This window comes from Ailuropoda melanoleuca, chromosome 17, assembly GCF_002007445.2.
Source record: "Ailuropoda melanoleuca isolate Jingjing chromosome 17, ASM200744v2, whole genome shotgun sequence".
NCBI classification, from domain to species: domain Eukaryota; kingdom Metazoa; phylum Chordata; class Mammalia; order Carnivora; family Ursidae; genus Ailuropoda; species Ailuropoda melanoleuca.
In genome coordinates, this window is record NC_048234.1 from 27,861,372 (window position 1) to 27,870,690 (window position 9,319).

At 39.7% G+C, this 9,319-nt stretch overlaps 1 pseudogene; it reads right to left on the reverse strand.

Annotated features, from left to right (window-relative positions):
* Positions 1–2,606: 2,606 nt before the first annotated feature.
* On the reverse strand, positions 2,607–3,081 carry LOC100469044 (annotated as a pseudogene).
* Positions 3,082–9,319: the final 6,238 nt, after the last annotated feature.

A 9,319-nucleotide genomic window follows, 5' to 3' on the forward strand; every position in this document is an offset into this window, starting at 1 on the left:
GAGAACGAGAGAGAATCTCAAGCAGGCTTCACACCGAGCACAGAGCCCTACTCGGGGCTCCATCTCATGACCCGGTGATCACAAGTTGAGCCGAAATCAAGAGTTGGAAGCTTAACCAACTGAGACACCCAGGCGTCCTGAGAGAAAGACAGATTCTTTAATCTTTACTGAATTCTCTCCAAAGGAAGACTTCCATTTGTAACACGTAACCCAACATTAAAAAATCCTCTCCACCTACCCTTCAGTTGTGGCAGAGACCCACTCGTCACCGTTCGGCAACTTAGTCCTAATCTTCTCCCTTAGTTTCTAAAATCTTCTTAAATCTCTTCTTTCAACCCAGCCCAATCTCTCACCTCTCTTGTGCCTGCCCTTTCATCCTTCCTTTTCTACAAGTAACTCCCGGGCCTGACTGGCGAAAAGTAGTCAGGTAGGTTTCAGCTTACTGTTTTTACTGCTTCGTTTCTCACTCATCACTCCAGACTACACGCATGGCCAAGCCCCAAATTATAGAGACAAAGAAAAAAGAAAAAAAAAAATCCCAGGGATGTGAGAAATAGAAGAGGTTCTGAACATTCACCTGTCATTTTTTTCCTGGACCATTACAAAGGGTAAGATGTTTAGAAGACTAATATGTTTAAAAGTAATTATTAAAGACACACAAACAAGGAGAGAAATGTTTTATTGTCTCACTTCATAACATGACCACTTTCCATATTCTCGTATAAAAGAAGTCTTTTAAGTCTTCTCTCTTACATTGCTTTGGGTATTGAAAATTCCTAGGTTTGTAAAAGTTCTATAAATTTAAAGTAGTACTTGAACACTGGTTTTTTTTTTTTTTCTGTTGGCGTAAAAAGGAAAGTATTTGGCAATTTAGCAGTTCTCTGTTCCTCCATGCTTAGCTGTAGCTGTCCATTGCATGGGAGGGAAAAAGTGGCTCTCTTAGTCATTAACCAAACCTAACTTCATATGTCTTAACTGAAACTAGAGCATCCAAAGCTCACAGCAAAATTATAAATGGTTTCTCTGACTGTACATTTCCGCATCATGAGGTTTGGCTCCCCCAGAGGCAAGGATGTCTGTGTCCCATTAAGCAACTGCAAACTATGTGCAATTTATGTTTAAACTAAAATCTTCAGCTATTAAAAAAAGTTTTATGGCCTTGCTTGTCCTAGGAATACCTACCATGAATTGTTTCCAATGTTAGAGAGGGTCAGGCCCTTTCTACTGCTGAATATTTGAAAACAGAACTGAAGCCAGTATACCAAACAATACCAACAAGTCTCTTTTTTCTACGGGGAGTGAGATTATGAATCGCCACTTCTGTAATCTACATCATTCTCAATTAAAAAATAGACTTGAACTTATTTTTGATGTGTCAGAAAAGGCAATTGGAAGACCTATTTTAATAAAAAGACCTGAGTGTATGAAGGTCTATTATTCTTTTCTGTGAGGAAACAGCCACTCAGGTCTACTCTGAAAATATCTATTGGCCATCAGTTAAAAACGTTACCCAGATTTTTATAGGTCCTGAAGGAAAAGTGGGGGGAAATGATTAGGGGTAAGATAAAATCTGTTTTGGGAGAACTAGCTCCTTTATATTACACTTAAAATGTTTAACAGCTTCTAAACTGGATAAACACATTTCCAGTCACAGAACATTATCCCTGGTTATGTGATGCTATTAGTTTGAGTCATAATACATTTCAGCAACAGTAGGATTCTAGAAAACAGCTCCACAGAACCCCCTCCATTGCAAGACTTGGCTCTGAAGTGCTCATCTTCCTGGGGCATCAGTAAAGATAGGCTGGTTTATGTTGTGGAAATTACTCCAAATCTCAAGACTTAGCACATACAATTGGACTCTTCTCCTGCCCACACAGAGCCATCTAGGGGACCAGGAGCTCCTTAGGGTAGCTCCCTTCCAATGACTTCAGGATCAGGTTCTCAAAACAAAACAAAACAAAACAAAACAAAAACCCCATAAATGACAACAAAAAAAACCTTTATAGTTCTACCATGTGGAACTGCAGTCACATGACAGAGGGAGAAAGAGTTGGAAGAACCCCACAATGGCTCTTAAATGCTTCATCCCAGAGGTGACACACCATTTCGGTTCATAGCCCACTGGCCAAAGGTAGTCTACATGGAGACTGGGATAGGTAGGAAAGCCCAAGGAATATTTAACAAATTCTATGGTCTGCATCTCAGGACATATACCACTTTGGAGCCTCAGCAGTGACAAGCCCAGACAATCCCCAGCTCTCTTTTTTCTTGAACCAGCCACCCTGGAAACCAAGAATTTTCAATGGTGGAGCTACAAGATAGAAAGAGCTTGGATATCTGAGCTGTCACGGGGAAGGACACTGCTCTAGTGAGCTACCAGATTATATCTGACTTGGGTGAACAAGAAACCAACTTTTATGTATTAAGCTGGTGAGATCTCATGGGTCATTTTTTTTTTAATCAATACAGCATTTATTTGTCTTCCTTTGTTAAACCCTGAGCCAAGCACTTTCTCCAGCCTGCCTGGGGAGGTATAGGAAAAGGAACATAGAAGGCAGATGGGACAGGGGAAGAAAGACCCATGGGAGGTGGAGATGGCTCTGTCATGTGGCGAAGAGGATGATAAAGGCCACCATCAGGCAAAAGAGCCCCCTGGCCTCCAAGAGCGCACAGCCCAGAATGGCGTAGGAGAACAGCTGTTGCTGCAGAGAAGGGTTTCTGCCATAACCAATGATGAGGCTCCCAAACACAGTCCCAATTCCAGCCCCAGAGCCAGCCACCCTACCCTGGCAGCCCCAGCCCCAGCGAACTCGGCTGCTGTGCCCACGTCCCTCGAAATGACACTGGTTCAGAATGTGGTTCAGAATAAGTGAGGTCAGGGGATTTGTGGCTGCCAAGCTGCTAAGGCTCTCATCTGTCAGTGTCTCTGGGTGGTTTTAGCACCACTACAGACAGTGAGCAGCTCGAGAGCGGGAGAGGTGCTCCTGACGAAGAAGGGGGCGGAGACGAACTATGCACAGGCGTCCAGTTTCACAGGGAAAGAGAGCTGCTCCCAGGGCAGAGAAGACAGACGGGGGTTCAGGGGTCATCTTGTAACTACAATATAGCTTACCTTATCCCGAATAATACAACTGGATTGGAAATGTCTTGTCTTCCTTTGCCAACCCAGGTCATCAACTTTGCTACAAATTCTACCATTTCTATCCTCAAATCACCCCTCATTTTTGTCAGAAAATGTTGCAACCTTGTCTCTGTACTGATTCTCAGCTCTGTCCTGGCACTTCTGGATTCAAGGGTCTCTGATGCTTTGATTTATATACGGGAAGGTGTTTTTTGTTTTGTTTTGCTCGCTCAAGAGAAGAAGGAAAATATTTTAACTTATCAACCTATAGGCAACTCTAAATAAAAAAAAAAACAGCAGTATAATTAGATCTCATCAAAACTGTTGATGCTAGATAAATACAACAACCTGGGAAAGTTTATATTTGATTAATTTAGATTATTCAATTTCTCTAGAATTATCGCCGTTCATGAGCTGAGAGCTCATGAGTGGAAATTTTTAGGAAGGTAATTGTTTCAAAGGTGTGTTAAAACATCAGAGATACCCTTTTTCATAATGAGCATTAAATTAAGATGCATGTACATTTTGGATTAGTTTCATTGTACTAAGCAATTAATCATGGCTTACCTTGTCCAAATTCTTCATTGCTTTTAATACCTTTAGTCACACAGGGTGGATGAGCTTGCGTTTTTATCAGGAACAATTCCAGGCAAGGAAGCATCAGGGACAATGGCTACCTGTGTCATGGCTCAGATGACAATCCTTTTAAGGTAATCTTCAGCTCCTTGAGAGATTCATTGGATTTCTTGGAGTCACCAAGATTCTGTAAACAGATTAATTTTTTGTGACACGTAAAGAAAACCAAATGCTTAAGTCTGGAACTTTTCCAGAAGTAGCCAGTCTGATTTTAACTTCATTTTGAATATTTGCATTAAATTTAATAAGTATCGAAGTCCTAATACGTTCAAATCATTAGGTTAGGCCCTTTGGAGGATGGGATGGGTAAGGTAATAACTTAAGCCTTCCCCTTCATGCATCACATTGTTTTTTTAACATATTTTTCTTTTTTCTTTCATTTTTGTTTTTATTGTTTTGTTTTCCACTTTTATCACGTTATTTTGTTAACTACATTTAAACACAGAGTTATGAGATCACGTTCTTTAGAGCCATTAAGTAAGACAGTAGAAAAGACATCATTAGGAAGAGAAATTTTAAGGTAACATAATTCTTATGCAGTTGAATACATACGTTTTACCAACTATGTAGTCACTGGGATACAATATAATGTAATAATATTTCCTTTCCCACACTTTCACAGTGAGTCAGTCATGTCATAGAACCTTCCCCTTAGTCTCTGGTTGCAGATCAGGGTGAGGGTGCCTTGTCTTTCTCACCCTGGACACTGCCTCAGCTTTAGAGCAGCACCTTGGTTTGATGATTGACTCAGGACGGCCTGGGGCATAGAGGATTAGAGAGTCTAAAATGTATCCTGGTTCATGCCTCACCTGAATTGTTCCACTTGTTGCTTTTCTGGGATAGGTGATCAGGAAAATATTTTCCAGAACCTATTCACCCAAATAATGTGAGACTGAAAGTCCTGCTAACATCAGAGTGCATTTTCCAACACTTCCCCGTGTTAAACCTAAAATTACACACCCGATTTTCAATTTAACTAAATCCCAAGATACTGTTCGTGCAGTATAGCTTATTCCAATTCTTCATTGTGTATTTAATACTCTGATAAAATTGCTGGATTTTTCTTTTCTTTTTTTAAAGATTGTATGTATGTATGTATGTATGTATTTAGAGAGTGTGCGCAGGGGGAGGGACAAAGGGAGAGGAAGAGAGAGAATCTCAAGCAGAGTCTGTGCTGAGCACTGAGCACGAGCCCGACGGGGGGGTTCTGTCTCACAACCCTGAGATCATGGCCTGAGCCAAAACCAAGAGTTGGATGCGCAACCAAATGAGCCACCCAGGTGCCCCAAATTGCTGGATTTTTCTTTTACCAATATGCATCAACAATATTTTCACATGTATGATATGATTCCGTGTCAATATTCCTTTATTGCCCCTAATTTTCTTTTCAAGTACCTATTTATTTCAAGTGGAGTTATGCATTTAAAAAAATTAAGAAACTCTGACAAGATCTTGTAAAATTACAGGTGGGGCAGACATACAATAATTAAGGTCAAATAAACAGCTATCTTTGGCAGAATCATTATTAGTTCTTTTCAATAGCTGAAACAACACGAGTATATGATTCCTAAATATACCAAATAGAAATATACCTTTCTGTAGTGAGAAGAACATTAAGCTTCAAAGGTTATGATTGCATATGACTAGCCTATCAGCCAGGATTCTAGCAGAATAAAGACAGCATACTCAAACTGGATAATTAATGAGATTTTAATAGAGATTTCTTTTTTAAACGTATATGGCGAGGAATGGTGCTGTTTCCTGGGACCGCCAACAATAAGGAGCTGTTTCTTTCCCTTGACCAGAGGGACAGAGGAGGGAACAGTTATGAGAACCCAGAGAGAACAGCTCTATGGAGAAGACCATTCAACACTGACTTCCAAATCTTCTTCTAGTGTTTTCCTTTGGCCAAACTCAGAGGAGGTTAGAGGTAAAGGGAACCATTGAAGAAGCCCCATGTAATAATTTCCCCGAACACAGAGCAGGATGAAAAAGGGTGAAAGGTCATCTGGGAAAGGAGGCAAAAAAATATATATCTAGAACAACTAGTGCATAGTTTTTAAAAATAAATTCAAATAGCTGGCTTGCTTTCTGGGTAAGCTGGACTCCATTTGCTCCATTCCTCAAGTTTTGTGTTTGGTCCCTAGGAAAGGAGAAACACATCTTCATAGTTGGCAGGAGGCCCTTAAGGGGCAAAACAAATAAGAGAAGGGATGAAATAGTGCTTATCTCCTACAAGGCTGGTTAGATTCACTTTGAGACACCATAGAGAAGTCAGTAAGATAGACTGAGAAACCATGGGAATACACAGCGTTTGTAGAGCCCTGGTGACAAAATAAAGAGTTGAGATAGGTTATTCTCCCCATCTTTGCATGGAATCCAAGAATGTTCTGGCAATCCCAAGATTGGAAGCTTCTGAAGCATCTGGAAACAATACTATGGGTACTACTATTGAACTCATGGAAAAGAGTGACATTGGTGTAGCTCTTCCAGATGGCTTCATGGGCAGTGGAATAAACCACAAATGAGAGCTGGCAGGAAAAAAAAGACCAGCGCAAATGTGGTGGTGTGCTGGTAAAGTTTACCAACTGGCTTTCCATGAGTGAGAAAAAGGCATGGCTCTTAGTTTTTGCCCCCATATCCAATGTCAAGCTACCATCATAAATTCACTGAACACGGATTTGAGAAGAGATGCGCGCAGCTGGCTCTTGTGCATTCATGGGAACATACCCCAGGACAGCACTGGTCACAGGCCTCATATCCTGGCTGTAGCTGAAAACTGACTTAGGATGCATGTGAGACACTTTAGGCGGCCTTATACTTTCATGATCATTACATTCTACCAATCAAGTGGATGGACTGTTGCCATCATGACTTAGGAATAAAAAGAAAATGTTACTTAATTCTTTTCTCTATGGTCTGAGGTCAGGGAAACCTGAGACATCCGGGCAGCATGAATAACGTGTCACAATTATAAAAGATCCTGAAGGTATGCTGAAGAGCTCTGCGTATGGCATAAACAGGAATGTAAGTAGGATAGCGCAATACAGTGTCTAATACAAGGTCATGTGGGTCTCAGTTTTTCTTCCAGTTTGACAGGGTTATTTCCCTTTCAGGCCTGCTTCCATGACTCTCTCTTCCCAACTTAACGTAATTGTTTCTGTGGCTGAGGATTTTCCCAAGGTACCACGTGACTGCTCACGCCTGCTTTGACTCAGCAGTGACTTCTGAATTTGCATGGGTGAAACAATATGAATTGCTCGAGTCCCATCTTCTATTTCCTGGCCCTGCCATTCCCCTCATCACATTGACTCTTGCCTGCCTTTGAGCTCCCTCAAATTATCTCCAGGTTCAGCTACACCCTCTGATTCTGTACCCCCCGCAGGTTCTTGGAAGTTGCTGGTAGTCTGGCTCATGCTGGGTAAATGATGACACATTCTACGGAGAAATTAGATCACTGCCAAATACTAAAACAGTATTATCCATTTAAAAAGTTCAATGTAGGAAAAAGGTGTCCTCTGCACCATTCTGTGTCCTCTTTCTGTGCATTTTACCCTTCCTTGTCTCTTGCGTGGTCTGTAATCTAGCAAGCAATTTTATTTAGCAAGTACCTGTCTCTTGAAACCTAAACTGAGTTAAAGCCATTAAGAAGACTAAGAAAATCAACTCTTATTGGCTTTCTACTTGTAGAATATTGAGGTCTGGAGGGTATTTTGGAACAAGGTGATCTCCCTTGTTCTCCATAAATCATATCACAAATTAGGTCAGCACCTCTCTGGTTAAGAAACCAGCCTTGTAGTAAAATATTATTTATATTTGACATTTAACCTGCTCAGTTTGCTGGCCTAGAGAACTGGAAAGTTCACTCATTCATTTAGTCAACAAATATTTATTCAGTGTGGATACTTTGGGAATAAAAATATGAACCAGATACAGATTCTTCCATCAAGGACCTCCACTGGACTAGGAGAGATAAAGCAGGTACACAAATAACAATGCTAGAAGGTGAAAGGTAGAGACTGAGAAGGACTATGAGGAAAGTAAAAGAAGGGAGAAAACACGCTTTCAGAGGAGTAGATTATGAGGAAGAGACATCTGGAGGATGGGGACTATGGATGTGGGCCAGCTAGGGGGGACGCATTGAATGGGGCATTCCAGGTAGAAAGAACTGTTGAGTCACTTAAAAGAATAGCAAACAATCTGTTTTAACCAGAATATAATATTCAGTATAAAGCATAAAGGGCACTAAAATTAGAAAGGGAAAGTGATTGAGGTGGTGGCTGGTCTTGAGTGCCTGATTAAAGTGTGAAGTCATTAAAGGCATTTGATCAGGAACCTAAATGGTCCAGAGTTATTCATCAGGACATTTAATCTGGCAGCAATACATAACATGTATGGAAGGTGGGGGTGAGTTATATTAGATATGTAGGAACCTTTTGGGAAGCTAGTGCATGTAGCAAGGCAAAAAGTACTGAGATTCTAAATTATGGTAAGCCCAGTAGGACAGAGAAGGGGATCAGATAATAATCCTAGCTAATACTTATTGATTACTTACTATATACTAGGCAATGTGCAAAGAATTTTGCATGGATTATCTCATTTTAACGTCACAACAAGCTTGTGAGATAAAGTGGAAGAAACAAAGCTTTCTACCATATGGAGAGGGTCAGCAAGTAAAGGCTGACTTTAACACCTGCTGAGACAAGCAGCTTCTGAGCATGTGCTTCTCTCCTGTAAGAGGTTTCAGAGTGGCTGGAAGATCAAAGGAAGAGAAAAAAAAAAGAACTCCGAGTTTATTCACAAGCTCAGTGATTAATAAAAGGCAAAATCTGTGAACATCATTTCACGTGATAGATACAGTTGTGATTTTAATATCTTTTTTTAAAATTAAGATTTCTGGGATTTGGGGTTAACACAAAATGATGGTCTCCTTAGTAAAATGATTCGATACCTTGGAGAGTCTTGACCATGTTCACACTGAATGTCAGGAAAGATAGAGAAAGAGTCTGCAACTTATGGTAAAGAACAGGATGTGTTCTAATTTTTTTCTGGGGAATCAGTCCAAGGAGTCAGATAACAAGGTTCTTTGCTCACTGGATTAGCCATAATTCATGTATTTCTTTATAACTGATCATGTCAATAGAGGCAATTTGTATCCAAAATCAGAGTACGTTTAGTTCCATGAGCTTGATTTCTGTCTACATAAGGCTCTTTGCCCAGTCTAATTGTGATTTATAATTCCCTTCTAATAAAGGCTAATTTTATCTCAAGGAACAAAATATATATACTCTTACATATAATATATAAAACATATAAGATATATAACATTATATATAACATATATTATTTACTGCATATAACATATATAGCATAATATATATTATTTATAATATATGACATATATTATAAATATATAATATATATTATTTATAATATATAACATTATATGTGGCACATAATAACATTATATATAGCATATATTTATTGTGCATAATATATGCAATATATTATACACACACACACACACACACACATACCCATTGGTAAGCAATATTATCA